At 41.7% G+C, this 9,564-nt stretch overlaps 1 protein-coding gene across 2 annotated transcripts in view; it reads left to right on the plus strand.

Annotated features, from left to right (window-relative positions):
• YES1 (YES proto-oncogene 1, Src family tyrosine kinase) overlaps positions 1-1,916 on the plus strand; it is a 73,667-nt gene extending 71,751 nt beyond the window's left edge. For both annotated transcript variants that reach the window (XM_056521667.1, XM_056521668.1), the window contains exon 12: positions 1-1,916. This exon is cut by the window's left edge and continues 989 nt beyond it. The gene's annotated coding sequence lies outside the window, so the exon portion shown is untranslated.
• The last annotated feature ends 7,648 nt before the right edge of the window (positions 1,917-9,564 follow it).

The following is a 9,564-nucleotide window of genomic DNA, read 5'->3' on the forward strand; positions in this document are numbered from 1 at the left end:
TTTGGGTAGGCATCTGCGGGTTCAAGAGTGGCGACTGAAGATAATCACGTGTATGCAATCTCTTCCTCCATTTATCTGTTGGACCTTTGATCCCCATAGAAAAGGTTTTAAAAGTGTATTTTAGTTTCGCAAAATACAGGTTTTTCTTTGTGTAATGAGCAGTTATACAGTTTTCCAATATCCATTCTGTTTTCAAGATCGTTGCTTGTAGTCATATATTTAAAAAATATTTTTTCAATATAATTTAAAATGTGATAGACCCCAAAATGAGTTAATGTGCCCATAGGCCATGTGTATAATCCAGGCCTGTGTGCATGGCTGCAGCTCTGTCTGAGCCGTGGGCCCTGCAACTCCCATTGACTTAAATGGAATCTTCAGCGCGTAACTGTGCAGAAAAGTGGTGGGTCCCTACTTTTTTGGGCAGTTCCTCATCTATTCTAGTCCATGGGAGCCGGCTTTTCAAAGCTGACATCACCTGGTGAAACTAAGTGGATTATGCCCATGCGAACATGCCCATACACTTTATTCAAAAGTCTTTAAACACGGTGGGTTTGGCTGACTCTCTCTGTATGGAGGACTCTTGACTGTCTAGAGCAGTGTTTCCCCACCAGGGGTGCCTCCAGCTGTTGCAAAAACTACAGCTCCCAGCATGCCAAAGGCTGTCTACTCTTGACAGCTGACCTGGTGGATTTCAGCTGCCTGGCCCTTTTGTCCTCTGAGAGATGAGCTGCCACCAGAGATGTCTGGCAGCGGCCTATACTCCTCCCGCCATGTTCAGCTTTGTCAAATGCTTGTGTATACAGGGAGATGGCTGTCCCCTTTACCTTCATCTGACAGCTATTGTAGGCGTATAGCCACCTTTACACTACAATAACCAGACCTGCGCCTCCCAAAATGCAATGTGGTCCTCAAATGACCGGGAGACGTTTTTTGACAGCAGGCAGACATCTTGAAAACTGAAGAACGGCAGCAGAAAGCATATTATGAAACCGTATCCTTATGCAACTCGATGCTGTTTAACACTAATATCTACAGTCCTAAATAACACCGCCCTTGTCTCATCACACAGTCAGTGATTCCATTGGTGCAGGGGTTTCTGCGATAGCACTTTTGGCTTTCCTTTTAAGTATAACTAATCTTAGCTTTAGGTGACCGGAGACAAAATGTGAACGTTTTTACTGACCGTACGCAGACACTTTTATTTAACTGTGGTTAAAGCATATGATCGCCAGTGCGTGGCTGACTGGTCAAATATGCTCATGCAAAATTTCACAATCGCAGCTGACACCTATCTGGCAATAAAATGTATTTTCTTTTCAGTTTTTCTCATGAATATACTTATCGAACAGTACTGAACATCTGGTATATCCTGTGTTACCTTTTTGATGATGCAACTTGTAATGGTTTGAGATACCGGGAAGGCTTTTGGTAATGGATTTTGTTTACAGCGCCGGAAATGTTCTCGTTGTGTTCCTTTTTTTTTTTTTTTTTTTTAATAAAGGCGGTGCCATCATTCCGCTTTATTTACCTGCATTCTGTTTAACCAGGCGAATCATTTTTTTTAAAAGGGCTTTATACAGAAACTATGGAATTGTATCTTTTTTATAAGTCTTTTCAAAGCCAATTTAACTTGACTTCTTCTGTAAGTTTGTGTACTAAGTAAAAGGAACGCGGTGCGCGGCAGTCCCTCGCTGCCATCGTCGCGTTTTCACAACTAAACAAAAAATATGTAATATCATTTGTATAGTAAAGGATTAAAACACTAATTATTGCGTTTATTTTAAGTGATTCTGATGATGCATATCTAATGGACAATGAGAGGTAACTGGGTCATATATTTAACACCTTTTTATGTTAAACTTGATGCCTGTAAAACAGCAGGCGAACAGTATGTAAAATAAACAAAACCCTTTTTTTACAAAGATGATACTTTTACTTGTGCATTAACTTTGTGAGTATATTCATTTGGGCATTCATTGCTAAGTATCATTTTAGAGCCACAATGCAGAGATGTATAGGAGCATATCTGGGGGATGGCAAGAAATCGCTCTCTCTGTCTGTTGACCTATAAACCAATAAACAATTGAAACACACTTTTTATTGTGCATCTACTAAAATACACAGAGACGTACATATAACATAAACAGAGTGCACAGGGAAAACTAATAACTGCTCAGGTACTTGGTCTCCTAAAATGATGACGGGTAAGTTGTATAGTGGTAGGGGGGGGCTATTACAATGATATAAAAGGGAAGGAAGGAAGGGGAAAGTGCCTCCTATTGCAAAAGCCCATACCCCCCTATCCCTACCTTTTTAAGGTGCCCACCTCTATAATGGTGTGGCCTTAACCATGGTGACTATCCCTGATTTAAAGGGGTACTCCAGTAGAGAACACTTTTTTTTTAATCAACTGGTGCAAGAAAGTTAAACAGATTTGTAAATTTACTTCAATTTTCTTCCTTTTCCTCTTTTCCTTCCCCCTGCACAATTTACCCCTGACAGAAAGATGTGTAGGCTCAGCAGCTCCCTGGCTCTTTCCTTTCCCCTGACAGAAAGTTATGTAGTCTTCTCATTGTCAGTTTTTTTTTTTTTTTAAATGTATAATTTGTTTTATTATATTAAATAACAGTACAAAAAAATCAATAAACAGTATCATTTACATACAAAATGATCCCCTCTTATTGTCCCACCCATATATGCCTGCATGGAGAGGAAAAAAAGGAAAGAACCACATACAACAGTTTCCTTCCACAATCCCCAAGTGGTCTCGAACTCTTTCCTTCTTTTCTTGGGACATCAGATTATCACCTTTTCAAATTTTTTTATTTTATTAACGAACTCTTTCCACTCGCTGATGTTAGATGCCCTCGACACAAACCATGTACAAGCAATAAGGTATTTAGCCAAGATAGTAAGTACATTTTTTCAGCATGCCCATCTCTAAGTCACCTCCGAGCACCACAGAATTTATATCCCATGCACCCTTACAATTAAATTTACTTTCAAGGAGTTCACTGTTGCTCCCCCATAAGTCAGCCACCTTTGGACATGTCCATACAAGATGGACAAAGTCGGCTCTACTTTGCCCAAATTTTGGATAAATATGATCACTTCTACATTTCATCTTCCAAAAAGACACCGGGTAATAATACAATTGGTGTATGATTTTTAGTTGTGAAAATTGACATTTTTTGAGGAGCATTTCTTGGCACAAGCCCAAACATTCTCCCACTCTCGCTCCGGAAGTTTTCTTAGCTGCAGCGTTCCTTCTTGCATTGCAGTGGCCATGCTGGAGGAGGCTGTGAGTGACGTAGAACGCTAGGGCATGGTGCGCAGGAAATGACATTGTGCATAGGCTAAGAAGCCTGTCGTGGCAGTAGGGAACCCGGAGATGACATTGGTCGCCCAGGAATGACGTCAGATGCCGGAATCTGTGCAGAGGGCGTCCTGATAGTATTTAGGTGGCCCTCTTCGCTTGCATTGTCCTCCACAGTAGGAGTCAGCCAACCTATCCCCCGGTGTGTGCAGCGATTTTTTTTTTCCTAGGAGAAGGTCATCATAAGCTCCAAGGAGGACCCCAAGCGGGACTCAGCTGAGGTCTCAGCAAAGACCCCGTCCACGGTACCTGAAAGAATCCAGGATACCTGAGGGTGTGTATTCTTTCCGTTTTGGGGTTTCCTAGTCTGGTTTCAGTTTTTTTTTTTTTTTTTTTAAGGGAGATGTGCCTAAAAAATCTCTTAAGTCTAAATATAAGGAGTGTAGTTCTTGTAAAAGGAAGATGCCTCCTAGCTATGAGAAGTCTATCTGTCAAACCTGTATAGCTAACATCATGGCAGCAGAGAGATCCTCCTTGTCATCCATGCAGGACATGATTAAAAAGATCAGCGATGCTCTAAAAATTGTGCAGGTACCTCAGCAAGGTGTGGTCGCAGCCCCTGTAACTGTACCTGTCTCTATGCCCATTGATCCTGAAAACTTACCGTCTCAAGTAATAAATTTTAGGTTCTGAGGAAGAAGGTGTCATCAGACCTTCCTCTGATTCTGAAGGGAACTCTTCTTCTGAGGATGATGCCTCCTGAAAACATTTATTTCCTGCTGAAAAGACTGACAGTCTAATTAAGCATGTTAAATTAGCCATGAATATTGTAGAAGAGAATCAACCAAATTCCATACATGATATTGTGTTTGAGGGTCTTGAATGTAAAAAACGTAGAATTTTCCCAGTGCACAGAAGTATTCCGGCACTCATTAAGAAAGAATGGGAGAATCCCAATAGGAAAGTGTTCCTTCCTAGGGCACTGAAGAGAAAATATCTGTTTGATAATACGGACTTGGATAAGGCTGGGTTCACATCACGTTTTCAGCCATGCGGGACCGCATACGGCTGTGGGGGTGCTAAAACTGGGTGCTCCCGTATCCCTGCCGTATGCCGCCCGTATGTAATTCATTTCAATGAGCCGACTGGAGTGAAACGCTGACTCAGTTCGGCTCATTTTTTGCCCTGTGTGCGGTTTTACACCGGACCTAAAACCATGGTCCACCACGGTTTTAGGTCCGGTGGGAAAACCGCATACGGGGCAAAAATGAGCTGACCGGAGTCAGCGTTTCACTCCGGTTGGCTCATTGAAAGGAATTACATACAGGCTGCATATGGCAGGGATATGGGAGCGCCCGGTTTTAGCTCCTTCCAGCCGTATGCGGTCCTGTATGGCTGAAAACATGAAATGAACCCAGCCTAATTGGGGGAAAACTCCTAAGATTGATGCAGCCATTGCCAAAGTGTCAAAGAAAGGTGCTCTCCCTTTTGAGGATCTCGGTTCTCTTAAAGATTTGATGGACAAAAAAAATCTTGGGACGCCTCTACAGCAGCGTTTAACCAAACACAGCTGCAGACTGTATCTAGATCAATGTTTCTTTGGATTGATCAGTTATCAAATATACTGAATAATGTACATCATGAGCAATTTCTTAGTTCTCTTCCTTTAATTAGAAAGTCTGCTGCTTTTCTTGCAGATGCCCTCAGATGGTCTGCAGCTTTGGCCAATTCTGCCCGTAGGGCGCTTTGGTTAGAAAACTAGTCTGGAGAAATGGGTTAAAAAAAATAAGCTTTGTACCGTTCCTTGTGAGGGTCAGTTTCTGTTTGGTTCCGTATTAACAGATATATTAGAGAAAGCGGGAGATAAGAAAAAAGACTTCCCATTTTCTTAATCTTTCAGGCCTAACAAGTCTTTTCATCCCAATAAATAATTTAGGGGCCAGGAGCGCGATAAAGGGGAATCTTCAAAGTGGCGTTTTCCCAAGAACACAAAAGGATACGTGTTTAACCTATCTCCAGGTAATACCAAAAAATCTAACCAACAATTATGTTTTTGGGCGGGTAGGAGGCAGACTGCAGAATATCTTTCCGGAATGGGAGAAAATCTCAAACAGAAATTGGGTCCTCAGTACCATCAAAGAGGGCCTGCGGTTGGAATTCTGCAGTCTGCCTCCTCCCCGCCTGGTAGTTACAAAAAGTCAGGGAGGTCAGTCAGCAAAAAGTATTTTCTTTTAATTCAAAAAGTTCTGGTTCCAGTCCCAAGGGAAGAAAGAGGCAGTGGTTTTACTCCTCCCTTTTTCTAGTAAAAAAAAAAAAAACTTCATACCGAACAATAATAAACCTAAAACCTCTGAACAAGTTCCTAATTTATCAGAAATTCTAAATGGGAACTATAAAGTCTGCTGTAAATCTGTTAACAAAGGACTGTTATATGGTCTCACTGGACCTAAAAGATGCCTATCTACACGTCCCTATTCACGAGGAATATCAGAAGTACCTGAGAATAGCAGTATTGTTAAACTTAGAAGAAGTACATCTGCAGTTCCGTGCCCTGCCCTTCGGTATCTCGGTTGCCCCAAGGGTATTTACAAGGATCATTTCAAAGATGGCGGCTCATATCAGAGAAGGGGTTCGTGCTTTTGTCCACTATCTGGACAATTTTCTGCTCATTGGTCATTCAGTAGAGGAGGTAAATATTTTCTTATCACACCTTACTAATTCTAAAAAAAAATAGGGTGGATCATAAATTGGGGAAAATCGTCCATAGTTCCTGCAAAAGAAAAGTTATTTCTAAGAATTTTGCTAGACTCCAGTCTTCAAAAATGTTTTCTTCCTCAAGAAAAGATCCAAAAAAGACCTGACCAGAGAGGTGTTGAGGATGCGAACAATACCAATAAGAAAGGCTATGTCTTTACAGGGTCTCTACACAGCCACCATCCAAGCAGTTCCTTGGGTGCAATTCCATACAAGAACCCTTCCGAGGGAAGTTCTGGCAGCTTGGGACAGGTCCGCATCGGATCCTGACAGTCCAGTAAAATTATCAGACACTACCCTAGTCTCCTATGGTGGTTAGATCCCGCAAATCTTTCAAAGGGTCTGAAGTGGAGAAGACAGGATCTAGTTCTAACTACAGATGCCAGTCCTTATGGCTGGGGTGCTCACATTATGGACACACATTTTCAGGGAAGGTGGGGAGAGTATGAGTCTTTCCTCAAATTGCAAACAATTGCTGGCTGTACAGAAAAGTCTAACTCAGGCCAAGCCTTGTCTGTTTCAAAGAAATGTCAAAATCCTGAAAGGAAGTCTGAACGTAAAAGGCGATTTTCTCAACCGTCACAGTCTACACCAAGGAGAATGGAGACTGAACCCAGACATCTTCCAAAAGATTACACAGCAATGGGGAGTTCTGAAAGTGGACTAATTTGCCACAAATCAAAACGGCCAAGTAAGAACCTTTTTGCTCCCAAAACCCAGCAAAAAGTCCCTGGGCGGTGGACTCCTTAGTTCACAAATGGGACTGGAACATAGCCTATGCATTTCTCTTAATACAGCTTTAACCGAGGGTGATAAGCAAATCAAGAAGGAATAGATATTTGTAAGTCTGATATCCCCATTCTGGCCCCGGAAGGATTGGTTCTTGGCTCTGAGGTCCATGTCACAGGCAGATCCATGGTTGCTACCAGAAATAGGGCCAATTGTTCATCCTCAAATAAATAAAATAAAAAAAACCTTCATTTGACTGCCTGGCCCTTGAGAGGTTGATCCTATAAAACGGGTATCTAAGAGGCAGTGATCTCTACAGGCTAGTAGAAAATCGTTAACATTTACTTCAGAATCTAGAAGGCTTATAGATCTTTTTTCACCAGACATGGCCAGTATTCTGAGTTTCTTGCAGAAATGGTTGGATAAGGGTCTTAAATTGGCCACCCTTAAAGTCCAGGTCTCGGCTTTAGGGGCTCTGTTTGACAAAAAGATAGCAGATCATCCCAAGATCATTAGGTATTTTAGGGCAGTTAAATAAATTACCATCTGGGATTTTCCTAGCCCACCTTCTTGGGATCCCCCTCCCTCAGGTCTTAGGGCTCATTCCACTAGATCAGGGGCCTCCTCTTGTGCCGAGAGAAGAGGAGCTTCCATAGACCAGATTTGCACGGTGGCCACCTGGTCATCTCCACTTACCTTTTCAAACACTATAGGGTGGATGTGGGCAATTCTTCCTCTGCAGTCTCTTTCGTCCAGAAAGTCCTTCAGGCTGTAATCCCACCCTAGGTGTTATCTGTTATTTCTCTCAGTTGGTGCTGTCATGGCAAAAGGGAAAGCGGGTAATTACTCACCGGGGCATTCCCACCCTATGCTTCGGAAGAATTATTTTAGTATTTTTTTTCTGCACTCGTATGGGGTTCACCCTTATTATTTTTCTATCTTCCTATTTTTGTAGTGTTATGTATATTTATATACTAACCAATGGTAGACCCTTCTAGTCTCAGAAATTCACTGAGGCTGGGGAGGAGGGACCTGCCTTTTATCCTTTAGGTTTCCTGTCCCTAGGGGCGGAGTCCCTCTCTCAGTTGTTGCTGTCATGGCGCGGGGAAACACAATTACTGGAGTAATTAACGGCTTTTCTGGAGCTCTTTTCTGTCTGACCACAGTGCTCTCTGCTGACACCTCTGTCCGCATCAGGAACTGTCCAGAGCAGGATAGGTTTGCTATGGGGATTTGCTTGTACTCTGGACAGTTCCGGACATGTCAGCAGAGAGCACTGTCGTCAGACAGAAAATAATTCCAGAAAGAAATACAACTTCCTGTGGAGCATACAGCAGCTAAGTACTGGAAGGATTAAGATTTTTTTAATATATTTATACAAATCTGTATAACTTTCTGGCGCCAGTTGATTTAAAAAAAATGTTTACCACCGGAGTACCACTTTAAATACAGTAAGGGATAAAACAACAAACCAAAAGAAGGTGCAGTAAGTCACAAGTAGATGATGTTACATAGAGTAAATGCACACAAATTATGGTCAAAGTAAATCACAAGCTCTAAAATGATGTATACAATGTGCATGTATCAATGTACTGTATTTATTATTCTGGTTACTATTTAGGTTCTTCTGACATGTTTCTCTCTACTATTACACTAGGGTTCATCAGGGGACCCTACCAACAGTCAAGTTATACATATATGTTGTAACCATCAAAAAACATCAAGAGCGACTATATGCAACTGAGGACAACTGAAAAGTATCAAATACAAGTGGCCATGTTGACCAGATGTACCCTGTCCAATACACCTGACACACAAATAGTAATCAATAAATCTGTATGATGTATGCCCACAGTATGGTACAGCAAAAAACAGTGAATAAGACAACAACCCAAAGGGGGAGTAAAAGAGGGTGTGGTAAGTCACAAGTAGATGATGGTAGACATGGATAGCAAAAAGGCACACAAATTATGGTTAACGTAAATCACAAGCACTAAGAAGATGTAGCCAAAGTGCATGTATCAATGTGTTGTACTTATTGTACAACACATTTCTCCCTACTATTGTACTTGGGTTCATCAGGGAACCAAAATTACAGAGAGTCAAATCATACATTCATGTAGTAACCATCAAAAAATATCAAGCGCGACCATATGCCACAGATGAGGACATTGGGGGGGAGGGAAGTATCCAATATAAGTGGCCATCTTGACTAGAAGTATTCCACCCAATATACCTAACACACCAATAGTAAAAAAATCACCAAATCTGTATGATGTATGCCCCCAATAGAGCATAATAACAATAATGGCGTATGCCAAAAAAGTAAAGGGAGTACGTACCTGATGACCAGTTACTGTATATCAATTGTCTGTTCCTTGGGTGTTCACTCAGTTCATGTTATACGTACATCTTGGTATATTTTAGTAGAAACGCAAAAAACGGATGCTTTAATCGTTTATTGGTTACAGGTCCCTAGACGGTGATTGTGATGCTTTAGACCCCTTGTACCTTTTATTTGAAGAGACCAGACCCCCTTAAAAATAAATGGTCCATTAACCAAACAGTGTGTCTCCAGCTGTTGCAAAACAAGAACTCCCAGCATGCTGGGAGTTGTAACTTTGCAACAGCTGGAAAAACTGTTAAAAACACTGCTTTGGACTATAAGTGTGTTCCCCAAACAGGGAGCCTCCAGCTGTTGCAAAACTATAACTCCCAACATTTCCGGACAGTCAAAGGTGGCTGCCCTGCATGCTGGGAGTTGT

Source organism: Hyla sarda, chromosome 5, assembly GCF_029499605.1.
Source record: "Hyla sarda isolate aHylSar1 chromosome 5, aHylSar1.hap1, whole genome shotgun sequence".
Lineage (NCBI taxonomy): Eukaryota > Metazoa > Chordata > Amphibia > Anura > Hylidae > Hyla > Hyla sarda.